Raw genomic sequence first — 12,795 nt, forward strand, 5'->3', positions numbered from 1 at the left:
GTTTGGGGGCGTTTCGGGGCCGTTTCGGGGCCGTTCGGGGCCGTTCGGGGCCGTTTCGGGGCCGTTTCGGGGCCGTTTGGGGGCGTTTGGGGGGTTCCCGGACACCTGGGCCCCTTTTGGGGGCGTTTGGGGGGAACTTGGGGGGGTTTAAGGGGGTTCGGAGACATCAGGGCCCCTTTTGGGGGGTTTCAGGGGGGTTTAGGGGGTTCCCGGACACTGGGGCCCTTTTTGGGGGGGTTTCAGGGCTATTTGGCCACCTGGATCCCTTTTGGGGGGATTTCGGGCGATTTAGGGACTCGGGGATCCCTTTTGGGGGGATTTTGGGTGTTTTGGGGCTCGGGGATCCCTTTTTGGGGGGATTTCGGGCGGTTTTGGGGCTCAGGGATCCCTTTTTGGGGGATTTCGGGCGGTTTTGGGGACTCGGGGATCCCTTTTGGGGGGATTTCGGGCGGTTTTGGGGCTCGGGGATCCCTTTTTGGGGGGGTTTCCCGGGAGGCCGAGGCAGCAGGAGGGGCGGGGCCTGTCGGGGGCGGGGCCCGCAGCCCTGACCCCGCCCCCTCGTGGCCCCGCCCCCAGAGCTCTCGGGGCTGCGGCAGCGGGTGCAGGGGCTGGACAAGGAGCTGGCCAAGGCCCAGAAGGTGACCCCGCCCCCTGTGACCTCTGACCCCCGTGACCCCGCCCCCTGTGACCTCTGACCCCCCATGATCCCGCCCCCTCACATGACCTCTGACCCATCTGTGACCCCGCTCCCTCACATGATCTCTGACTCCTTTGTGACCCCGGCCCCATGACCTCTGACCCCCCCGACCCTTCCCCGTGTGACCTCTGACCCGCCCCATGGCCCCGCCCCCGGTGAGGTCTGATGCCCGTGACCCCGCCCCCTCCGGTTGACCTCTGGCCCCCCTGTGACCCCGCCCCCATGACCTCTGACCCCCTGTGACCCCGCCCCCTCCGGTTGAGCTCTGACCCCCCTGTGACCCTGCCCCCATGACCTCTGACACCTCTGACCCTGCCCCTGTGCATGACCTCTGACCCCCCCGTGATCCCGCCCCCTCTGGGTGACCTCTGACCCCCATGACCCTCCTTATGATCTCTGACTCCAGCCATGACCCCTGACCCCCCCGTGACCCCTGACCTCCCCCGACTTCCCCCTGTGGCCCCCCGTGACCCCTGACCCCTGTGAACCCGCCTGCTGTGACCTCTGACCCCCCTGTGACCCCTGATTTGCTGCTCTGACCCCTGACCCTCCGCTGACCTCTGACCCCCCGGGTGTGTTGCAGGCCCTGAGCAAGAGCAAGAAGGCCCAGGTAGGCGGGGCCATGGCGGGAGGGGCGGGGCTATGGTTGGGGGCGTGGCCAAAACCCCGGGGTACCACATTGGGGGTGGGGCCAGAGCCCTCCCAGGCGGGGCTGGGGTGGAGGGGGCGGGGCTAAGGCCCCGGGGGGCTCATTAGGGGGTGGAGCCAGAGGCACCAGGGCGGGGCCAGGGCTGGGGGCGGGGCCAAAGTCCTGGGGTGCCATATTGGGGGTGGGGCCAGAGCCTGCTGGGGGTGGGGCTAGAGTGGGAGGGGGTGGGGTTAATGCTGGGGGCGGGGCCAAGGCCTGGTCTGGCGGGGGGCGGGGGGCAGGTCTTGGGAATCCCTATGGGGGTTTCTATGGGTCCAGGAGGGTCCCTATGGATGTGGGGGGGTCTCTATAGGGATCCTTATGGGTGTAGGGGGTTTCAGGGGTCTCTATAGGGGTCTCTATGGGTGCAGAGGTGTCCTGGGGTGTCTATAGGGGTCCCTATGGGTGTAGGGGATTCCAGGGCTCTCTATAGGGATCCCTATGGGTGCAGGGGTGTCCTGGGGGTCTCTATAGGGGTCTTTATGGGTGCAGGGGTGTCCTGGGGGTCTCTATAGGGGTCCTTATGGGTGCAGGGGTGTCCTGGGGGTCTCTATAGGGGTCCTTATGGGTGCAGGGGGTTCCAGGGGTCTCTATAGGGATTCCTATGGGTGCAGGGGTGTTCTGGGGGTCTCTATAGGAGTCCTTATGGGTGCAGGGGATTCCAGGGGTCTCTATAGGGGTCTCTATGGGTGCAGGGGTGTTCTGGGGGTCTTTATAGGGGTCCTTATGGGGGTCCCTGTGGGTGCAGGGGGGTTTTGGGGGGTTCCTATGGGTCTGGGGGGCTCCTTATGGATGTGGGAGGGTCTCAGGGGTCTCTATAGGGGTCCTCATTGGGGTTCCTATGGATGTGGGGGAGTCCTGGGTGTTTCTATAAGGGTCCTTATGGGGGTGTGTATGGGTGAGGGGGGGTCCTGGGGGGTCCCTATGGGTGTGGAGGGGTCCGGGGGGCTCCCTATGGATGTGGGGGGGGTCCCGGGGGTCTCTATAGGGGTCTCTATGGGTGCAGGGGTGTCCTGGGGGTCTCTATAGGGGTCTTTATGGGTGCAGGGGATTCCAGGGGTCTCTATAGGGATCCCTATGGGTGCAGGGGGTTCCAGGGGTCTCTATAGGGGTCCTTATGGGGGTCCCTGTGGGTCAGGGGGGTCCTGGGGGGTCCCTATGGATGTGGGGGGTCCTGGGGGTCTGTATAGGGATCCTTATGGGGGTCTGTATGGGTGTGCAGGGTGGTCCTGGGGGGTCCCTATGGGTGTGGAGGGGTCTGGGGGGCTCCCTATGGATGTGGGGGGGCCCTGGGGGTCTCTATAGGGGTCTTTATGGGTGCAGGGGGTTCCAGGGGTCTCTATAGGGATCCCTATGGGTGCAGGGGGTTCCAGGGGTCTCTATAGGGGTCCTTATGGGGGTCTGTATGGGTGAAGGGGGGTCCTGGGGGGTCTCTATGGGTCTGGGGGGCTCTTTATGGATGTGGGGGGGTTTCGGGGGTCTCTATAGGGGTGCTTATTGGGGTTTTTATGAATGTGAGAAGGTCTTGGGGGTTTCTATAGGGGTCCTTATAGGGGTCTGTATGGGTGCAGGGGGGTCCTGGGGGGTCCCTATGGGTGTGGAGGGGTCCGGGGGCTCCCTATGGATGTGGGGGGGGCCCTGGGGGTCTCTATAGGGGTCCTTATGGGTGCAGGGGTGTTCTGGGGGTCTCTATAGGGGTCTTTATGGGTGCAGGGGCTTCCAGGGGTCTCTATAGGGATCTCTATGGGTGCAGGGGTGTCCTGGGGTCTCTATAGGGATCCTTATGGGTGCAGGGGGTTCCAGAGATCTCTATAGGGATCCGTATGGGTGCAGGGGTGTCCTGGGGGTCTCTATAGGGGTCTCTATGGGCGCAGGGGGTTCCAGGGGTCTCTATAGGGGTCCTTATGGGTGCAGGGGTGTTCTGGGGGTCTCTATAGGGGTCTTTATGGGTGCAGGGGGTTCCAGGGGTCTCTATAGGGCTCCTTATGGGGGTCCCTGTGGGTGCACGAGAGTCCTGGGGGGTCCCTATGGATGTGGGGGGGTCCTGGGGGTCTGTATAGGGATCCGTATGGGGGTCTGTATGGGTGCAGGGGGGTCCTGGGGGGGTCCCTATGGGTGTGGAGGGGTCCGGGCGGCTCCCTATGGATGTGGGGGGGCCCTGGGGGTCTCTATAGGGGTTTCTATGGGTGCAGGGGTGTCCGGGGGTCTCTATAGGGGTCCTTATGGGTGCAGGGGTGTCCTGGGGGGTCTCTATAGGGGCTTTTATGGGTGCAGGGGGTTCCAGGGGTCTCTATAGGGATCCCTATGGGTGCAGGGGTGTTCTGGGGTCTCTATAGGGGTCCTTATGGGTGTAGAGGATTCCAGGGCTCTCTATAGGGATCCCTGTGGGTGCAGGGGTGTTCTGGGGGTCTCTATAGGGGTCCTTATGGGTGCAGGGGGTTCCAGGAGTCTCTATAGGGGTCCCTATGGGTGCAGGGGTGTCCTGGGGGTCTCTATTGAGGTCTTTATGGGTGCAGGGGGTTCCAGGGGTCTCTATAGGGGTCCTTATGGGTGCAGGGTGTTCTGGGGGTCTCTATAGGGGTCCTTATGGGTGTAGGGGATTCCAGGGGTCTCTATAGGGATCCCTACGGGTGCAGGGGTGTTCTGGGGGTCTCTATAGGAGTCTTTATGGGTGCAGGGGGTTCCAGGGGTCTCTATAGGGATCCCTATGGGTGCAGGGGTGTTCTGGGGGTCTCTATAGGGATCCTTATGGGGGTGTGTATGGGTGAGGGGGGGTCCTGGGGGGTCCCTATGGGTGTGGAGGGGTCCAGGGGGCTCCCTATGTATGTGGGGGGGGGTTCAGGGGTCTCTATAGGGGTCTCTATGGGTGCAGGAGTGTCCTGGGCGTCTCTATAGGGGCCTTTATGGGTGCAGGGGGTTCCAGGGGTCTCTATAGGGGTCCTTATGGGGCTCTCTGTGGGCCTGGGGGGGCCCTGGGTGCCTGAGGGGTTTGGGGGGCTCTGGGGGGTCCCAGGGGGGTCCCTCACACTGGGGGGGGTCATGGGGGCTCTGGGGATCCCGGTGGGTTTTGGGGGGTCCCGGCAGGTTTTGGGGTCTCAGGGGGGCTCTGGGGGGTACCAAGGGGGGGGTTGGGGTGTCCTTGGGGGATTCAGGGGGGTCCTGGTGGGTTTTGGGGGGTCCCGGGAAGTTTAGGGGATCCCAGGGGAGTTTGGAGGGTCCCAGGGGGGTCTGGTGGCTCCCAAGGGGGGTTGGAGGGTCCCAAGAGGTTTGGGGGGGTCCAGGATGGATTTGGGGGGGTCCCTGGAGGTTTTGGGGGGTCCCGGGGGTGTTTAGGGTCTCTGGGGGGGTCCTTTGGGTTTTTGGGGGGTCCCGGTGGGTTTTGGGAGGTCCCAGCAGGTTTCGGGGGGGTCCCCCCGGGAGTTTGGGGGGTCCCAGTGGTTTTCGGGGTCCCTCATGGGGCTCCCGGGGGTGTTTGGGGGCTCTGGGGGTTCCCATGATGGTTTCGGGGTCCCCCCGGCAGTTTCGGGGCCCCTCACGGGGGTCCTGGGGGTGTTTGGGGCTCTGGGGTTCCCCGGCGGTTTCAGGGTCCCTCACGGGGTCCTGACGTGTTTTGGGGTCTCCCTGGCGGTTTCGGGGTCCCCCGGCGGTTTCAGGGTCCCAGAGGTGTTCTGGAGGTCTTCAGGGTCCCCCCGGCAGTTTTGGGGTCCCTCATGGGGTCCCGGGGGATTTGGGGGGTCCTGGAGGTGTTTGGCAGTTTCGGGGGTTCCCCAGCAGTTTCGGGGTCCCTCACGGGGTCCAGGGGGTGTTTGGGGGCTCTGGGGGTTCCCGTGATGGTTTCGGGGGTCCCCCTGGCGGTTTCGGGGTCCCTCACGGTTCCGGGGGTTGTTTGGCGGTTTTGGGGGTTCCCCGGCGGTTTCGGGGTCCCTCATGGGGTCCCGGGGTGTTTGGGGGCTCTGGGGGGTCCCTGGAGGTTTGGGGGTTCCCCGGTGGTTTCGGGGTTCCCCCGGCGGTTTTGGGTCCCTCACGGTTCCGGGGGATTTGGGGGGTCCCGGAGGTGTTTGGTGGTTTCGGGGTTCCCCGGCGGTTTTGGGGTCCCTCACGGGGTCCTGGGGGTGTTTGGAGGTTTCGGGGTCCCCCCGGTGGTTTCAGGGGTACCCCAGCGGTTTCAGGGTCCCTCACGGGTCCAGGGGGTGTTTGGCGGTTTCGGGGCCCCCCCGGCGGTTTCGGGGTTCCTCACGGTTCCGGGGGGTGTTTGGCGGTTTTGGGGGTTCCCCGGCGGTTTCGGGGTCCCTCATGGGGTCCAGGGGGTGTTTGGGGGCTCTGGGGGTTCCCATGATGGTTTCGGGGTCCCCCCGGCGGTTTCGGGGTCCCTCACGGGGTTCCTGGCGGTTTCGGGGTCCCCCCGGCGGTTTCGGGGTCCCTCACGGGGTCCAGGGGGTGTTTGGCGGTTTCGGGGCCCCCCCGGCGGTTTCGGGGTCCCTCACGGTTCCGGGGGGTGTTTGGAGGTTTTGGGGTCCCCCCCGGTGGTTTCAGGGGTACCCCGGCGGTTTCGGGGTCCCTCACAGGGTCCCCCCGGCGGTTTCGGGGTCCCTCACGGGGTCCCAGGGGTGTTTGGAGGTTTCGGGATCCCCCGGCGGTTTCGGGGTCCCTCACGGTTCGGGGGGTGTTTGGAGGTTTCGGGGGTTCCCCGGCAGTTTCGGGGTCCCCCTGGCAGTTTCGGGGTCCCTCACGGTTTCGGGGTGCAGGAGGTGGAGGCTCTGCTGGGGGAGACCCGGATGCTGCAGGGGAAGCTGCAGAGCCAGGAGGACGATTTCCGGCTGCAGAACAGCACGTTGCTGCGGGAGCTGGCCAAGGTGACAGCAAAGTGTCCCCAAATGTCCCCAAATGTCCCCAAGTGTCCCCAATGTGTCACTGAGTGTCCCAATGCACCCCTGAGCGTCCCCAGGGATCCCCAATGCACCCCCAAAGCACCACAGTGTTCCCTTGCAGAACAGCACGTTGCTGCGGGAGCTGGCCAAGGTGACAACAATGTCCCCAAATGTCCCCAATGTGTCCCCAATGTCCCCAAATGTCCCCAATGCACCCCCAAGCGTCCCCAGGGATCCCCAATGCACCCCCAAAGCACCACAGTGTTCCCCTGCAGAACAGCACGTTGCTGCGGGAGCTGGCCAAGGTGACAGCAAAGTGTTCCCAAATGTCCCCAAATGTCACCAAATGTCCCCAAATGTCCCCAATGTGTCACTGAGTGTCCCCAATGCACCCCTGAGCGTCCCCAGGGATCCCCAATGCACCCCCAAAGCACCACAGTGTTCCCCTGCAGAACAGCACGTTGCTGCGGGAGCTGGCCAAGGTGACAGCAAAGTGTCCCCAAATGTCCCCAATGTGTCCCCAATGCGTCCCTGAGTGTCCCCAAGGATCCTTGAGGGTGCCCTATGCGTTTCTGAGGTGTCACTGCAATGTTCCCATTGTCCCTGCTGTCCCCATTGTCCCCGCTGTCCCTTGGGGTCCCCGTTGTCCCCATTGTCCTTGTCGTCCCCCTCATCCGCATGTCCCCATTGTCCCCATTCTTCCTATTGTCCCCATTGTCCCCAATGTTCCCGTTGTCCCCATTGTCCCTGGTGTCCCCATCGTTCTCCTCATCCCCGTTGTCCCCATTGTTCCCGCTGTCCCTTGGGTCCCCATTGTCCCCATTGTCCCCATGTCCCCATTGTGCCCATGTTCTGCTTGTCACCCTCATCCCCATTGTCTCCATTGTCTCTATTGTCCCCATTCTTCCTATTGTCTCCATTGTCCCCAATGTTCCCATTGTCCCCATTGTCTTTGCTGTCCCCATCGTTCCCCTCATCCCCGTTGTCCCCATTGTCCCCGCTGTCCCTTGGGTCCCCATTGTCCCCCCTGTCCTCTTCGTCTCTATTGTCCCTATTGTTCTCTTCATCCCCATTGTCCCCGTTGTCCCCGTCGTCCTCATCGTCTCTGTTGTCCCCATTGTCCCTCTCATCTTCATTGTCCTCCTCATCCCCATTGTCCCCACTGTCCCCATTGTCCCCATTGTCCCTGCTGTCCCCATCGTCCCCCTCATCCCCGTTGTCCCTGTTGTCCCTGCTGTCCCTTGGGGTCACTATTGTCCCCATTGTCCCCGTGTCCCCATTGTCCCCCTCATCCCCATTGTCCCCACTGTCCCCATTGTCCCCATTGTCCTCCTCATCTCTATTGTCCCTATTGTTCTTGTCGTCCCCGTCGTCCCCATTGTCCCCGCTGTCCCCATGTCCCCATTGTCCCTCTCATCCCTACTGTCCCCATTGTCCCCATGTCCCCATTGTCCTTCTCATCCCCATCGTCCCCACTGTCCCCATTGTCCCCATGTCCCCATTGTCCCTCTCATCCCCATTGTCCCCATTGTCCCCATTGTCCCTCTCATCCCCGTCGTCCTCATCGTCTCCGTCGTCCCCATCGTCTCCGTTGTCCCCACTGTCCCCATTGTCCCCATGTCCCATTGTCCCTCTCATCCCCATTGTCCCCACTGTCCCCGCTGTCCCCATGTCCCCGCTGTCCCTTGGGGTCCCCATTGTCCCCATGTCCCCATTGTCCCTCTCATCCCCATTGTCCCTCTCATCCTCATTGTCCCCACTGTCCCCATTGTTCCTGCTGTCCCCATCGTCCTCTTCATCCCCATTGTCCCTGCTGTCCCTTGGGGTCCCCATTGTCCCCATGTCCCCATTGTCCCTCTCATCCCCATTGTCCCTCTCATCCCCATTGTCCCCATGTCCCTGCTGTCCCCATCGTCCCCGTGGTCCCCATCGTCCCCATCGTCCCCGTCGTCCCCGTGGTCCCCGTGGTCCCCATTGTCCCCATTGTCCCCATGTCCCCATGTCCCCAGCTCTGTGCCCAGGTGGAGGCTCTGGAGCAGGAGAACCGGCGCCTGCGGGAGGGGGGGGGGCCCCGCGCCCCCCCACAGCCCCCCCCCCAAAGCCCCCGACGGTGACGATGGGGGGGGTTGGGGACATTCGGGGGGTCCCCAATGGGTCCTGGGGGGGAGGGGTTGGGGTCCCTGGGGGGGGGGATTGGGGGTCCCTGGGGGGTTGGGGACATTTGGGGGGGTCCCTGGAGGGGGGGGGCATTTGGGGGTCCCCAATGGGTGCCTGGGGGGGGTTGGGGGTCCCAGGGGGTTGAGGACATTTGGGGGGTCCCCATGGCTCCATGGGGGGGGGGTTGGGGACATTTGGGGGGTCCCCAATGGGTCCTTGGGGGGGGGAATTGGGGGTCCCTGGGGGGTTGGGGACATTTGGGGGTCCCCAATGGGTCCTTGGGGGGGCTGGGGAGGGGGGTGGGGACATTTGGGGGGTCTCTGGGGGGGGACATTCAGGGGTCCCCATGGGCCCTTGGGGGGGGGATTGGGGGTCCCTGGAGGGTTGGGGACATTTGGGGGTCCCCATGGGTCCCTGGGGGGGGATTGTGGTCCCTGGGGGGTTGGGGACATTTGGGGGGTCTCTGGGGGGGGTTGGGGACATTCGGGGGGTCCATAATGGGTCCCTGGGGGGGGTTGGGCGTCCTTGGGGGGAGTTGGGGACATTTGGGGGTCCCCAATGGGTTCCTGGGGGGGGGGGGGCTGGGGAGGGAGTTGGGGACATTTTGGGGGTCTCGGGGGGGGGGGACATTCAGGGGTCCCCATGGGCCCTTGGGGGGGGAATTGGGGGTCCCTGGGGGGTTGGGGACATTTGGGGGGTCCCCATGACTCCATGGGGGGGGGGGGTGGGGACATTTGGGGTGTCTCGGGGGGGGGACATTTGGGGTCCCCAATGGGTCCATGGGGGGACATTTGGGGTCCCTGGGGGGGGGATTGGGGACATTTGGGGGTCCCCATGGGTCCCTGGGGGGATTGGGGGTCCCCGGGGGTTCTTCCTGCTGGGGGGGGGGTCCCTATGGATGGAGCCGGGGGGGGCTATAGGTGACCCCCCCCCCCCCATCGCTCCGTAGCCCCCCCCGCCCCCCCCGCCCCCCCCGAGGAGGCGGCGGCCGAGGAGGGGGGGCAGGGGGACGCCCCGCCCCCCCCGCCCGCCCCCCAGGTACCTATAGGATCCATAGGAGCCCATGGGGGGAGATGGGGGTCCGGGGGGGGGATAGGGGGATTTGGGGGGGAATATGGGGAATTATTGGGGGAAATAAAGGAATTTGGGGGATTTTGGGGGAATTTGGGGGGAATATAGGGAATTTGGGGGAATTTGGGACTGTTGGGGGAATACAGGAGATTTGGGGGGGCTGGGGGGAGTATAGGGAATTATTGGGGGAATATAGTGAATTTGGGGGTAATATAGGGAATTTGGGGGGTTTTGGGGGGAATATAGGGGATTTGGGGGGGAATATAGAGAATTTGGGAGGTTCTGGGGAAATATAGGGGATTTGGGGGGAATTTGGGAGTGTTGGGGGAATACAAGAGATTTGGGGGGGGGCGGGGGAGTATAGGGAATTATTGGGGGAATATAGTGAATTTGGGGGGAATATAGGGAATTTGAGGAGTTTGGGGGAATATAGGGGATTTTGAGGGGGGCTTTGGAGGACATATAGGGCATTTGTAGGGAAAATACAGGTGATCCAGCAGAGAATATAAGAGATTTAACGAAAATATAGAATTAGGTGGCAATACAGAAATCTGGACAGAATATGGTAGATTTTTGGGAGCAGATGTGGAAGGTTTAAGCAGAGATATAGGCGATTTGGGGGGAATATAGTGAGTTTAGGTGATAATATAGGGGGGTTGGGGGAATATGGAGCGTTTGAGGGGAATATGGAAGATTTTGGGGAATGTGGGGGTTCAGGTGAAATATAGGGGTGTGGGGGAGGTATAAGAAATTTGGGGACCTATATTGGAGTTTTGGGGACGAATATAGAAGGTTTGGGAACAATATAGGGTTTGGGAGCAATATATGGGATTTGGCGGCGATATATGGCATTTTAAGAGCAATGTAGGGGATTTAAGAGCAGTGTATAGAATTTAGAAGCAATGTAGAGAATTTAAGTAAAAAAATAACATATTTAGGGAAAATACAGAGAATTCGGGGACAATATAGGGGATTTGGGGACAATATGGGCGTTTTGGAGAAATATAAAAGAGTTAAGAGCAGTATATGGGGTTTGGGGAGGAATATGGGGTGTTTGGAGAGAAATATAGGGAATTTGGGAGGAAACATAGGGAATTTGGGGACAATGTGGAGGATTTAGGAGTAATATGTAGGGTTAAGGAACAATGTAGAAAATTTGGGTAAGAATATGAGATATTTAAAAGGAGATATAGGGGGTTGGTGGGCAATGTATGGGATTTGGGGAGGAAAATAGAGTATGTATAGAAAAATACAGCAGTTCTGAAGAGAAATATGGGGAATTTGGGGGCAATATGGAGAAATTTACGAACAGTGTATGGGATTCGGAACTAATATAGGGAGTTTGAGAGAAAATACAGGGGATTTGGGAAAAATATAGGGCATTTGAGGAAAAATATAGGAGATTCGGAGATAAATGTAAGGGATTTAAGAGCAATAAAGGGGGTTTTGGGGGGTCCAGGGGGCGTGTGGGGCCTTTGGGGGGGTATTTGGGGGTCTATAGGGGTCTATAGGGGCCATAGGGGTCTCACGGGGGGGTCTCGGCCCAGGAGCAGGTGGCCCAACTGCAGGAGGAGGTGGCCAAGGTAAGGGGGGGCAGGGGGATTTGGGGGGCCCTGAGGGGGAATTTGGGGGGTTTGGGGGTTCTGGGGGATTTTGGGGGGCCCCGGGGGAGTTTTGGGGGGTCCCAGGGGTTTTGGGGGGGTCTTGGGGTGTTTGGGGGGTTCCAGGGGGATTTGGGGGGTCCTGGGGGGGAATTTGGGGGTTTTGGGGGTCCCGGGGGATTTTGGGGGGTCCCGGGGGGGTTTTGGGGGGTCCCAGGGGTTTTGGGGGGGTCTTGGGGTGTTTGGGGGGTTCCAGGGGGATTTGGGGGGTCCTGGGGGGGAATTTGGGGGGTTTGGGGGTTCTGGGGGGGTTGGGGGGGTCCCAGAGGGATTTGAGGGGTCCTGGGGATTTTGGGGGGTCTTGGGGGGCCTGGGAGGTCCCGGGGGGATTTGGGGGGTCCTGGGGGGCCCTGGGGGGGAATTTGGGGGGGGTCCTGAGAGGATTCAGGGGGTCCCAGGGGTTTTGGGGGGGTCTTGGGGGGGTTGGGGGGGTTCCAGGGGGATTCAGGGGGTCCTGGGGGGTTTTGGGGGGCCCTGGGGGGGAATTTGGGGGTTTTGGGGGGTCCCGGGAGGATATAGGGGGTCTTGGGGGTTTTGGGGGGTCCTGGGGGGTTTTGCAGGGTCCTTGGGGGGATTTGGGGGGGTCCCAGGGGCAATTTGGGGGGTCCCAGGGGGATTTGGGGGGTCCTCGGAGATTTTGAGGGGTCCTTGGGGGGATTTGGAGGGTCCCAGGGGCAATTTGGGGGTCCCAGGGGGGATTTGAGGGTCCCGGGAGGGTTTGGGGGGGTCCCCAGGGGGATATTTGGGGGTTCCCAGGTGGAATTTGGGGGGGGGATTTGGGGGTGCCCCCCCCAACATTCCCCCTTTCCCCTCTTTGCAGCTCACGGAGCAGCTGCGGAAGGAGCAGGAGAGGTGACGGCGCCCGGGACGCCTGGGCCCCTCTGCGGGGGGGCGGGGAGCACCCGGACGCCTGGGCCCTTCCCCAAAGCCCGGGGAGGGGAAAGGAGGGATTCGGGAATTTGGTTTTTTTCCTGTTTTTTGTGTTTCGCTCCAGTTTCCTGGAGCTGCAAACGGAGCGGGACGGGAGCAGGTGGGCGGCCCCGGACGCCTGGGCCCCTTGTTGGGGGGTTGGGGGGTACTCGGATGCCTGGGCCCCCTGGGAATGGGGGGGCAGTCGTGGGGGGGGTACCCGGACGCCTGGGCCCCTTGTCGGGAGGTTGGGGGGTGCCCGGACGCCTGGGCCCCCTGGGGTTGGGGGGGGGTCGGGGGGGGGGTACCCGGACGCCTGGGCCCCTTCTTGGGGGGTTGGGGAGGTACCCGGACGCCTGGGCCCCCTGGGGATGGGGGGGGTGGTTGGGGGGTGCCCGGACGCCTGGGCCCCTTCTTGGGGGGTTGGGGGGGTACTCGGATGCCTGGGCCCCTTGGGGATGGGGGTGGGGGGTCCTGGGGGGGGTACCCCGGACGCCTGGGCCCCTTGTCGGGAGGTTGGGGGGTACCCGGACGCCTGGGCCCCCCCGGATGCCTGGGGCCCCTTGGGGATGGGGGGGGGGTAATGGGGGGGTATCCGGACGCCTGGGCCCCTTGTTGGGGGGGTTGGGTACCCGGACGCCCTGGACCCTTTGGGGATTGGGGGGGGTCCTGGGGGGGTACCCGGACGCCTGGGCCCCTTGTCGGGGGGTGGTTGGGGGGTACCCGGACGCCTGGGCCCCCTGG

General features: G+C 62.9%; 1 pseudogene; it reads left to right on the forward strand.

Annotated features, from left to right (window-relative positions):
- Nucleotides 1–576: 576 nt before the first annotated feature.
- The window catches only part of LOC148590488 (GRIP1-associated protein 1-like), a 33,038-nt pseudogene continuing 20,819 nt past the window's right edge, over nt 577–12,795 (forward strand).

Source organism: Tinamus guttatus, unplaced genomic scaffold, assembly GCF_059628265.1.
Source record: "Tinamus guttatus ecotype Peru unplaced genomic scaffold, ASM5962826v1 Tinamus_guttatus_pri_ptg001313l, whole genome shotgun sequence".
In the NCBI taxonomy this organism is placed as follows: Eukaryota; Metazoa; Chordata; class Aves; order Tinamiformes; family Tinamidae; genus Tinamus; species Tinamus guttatus.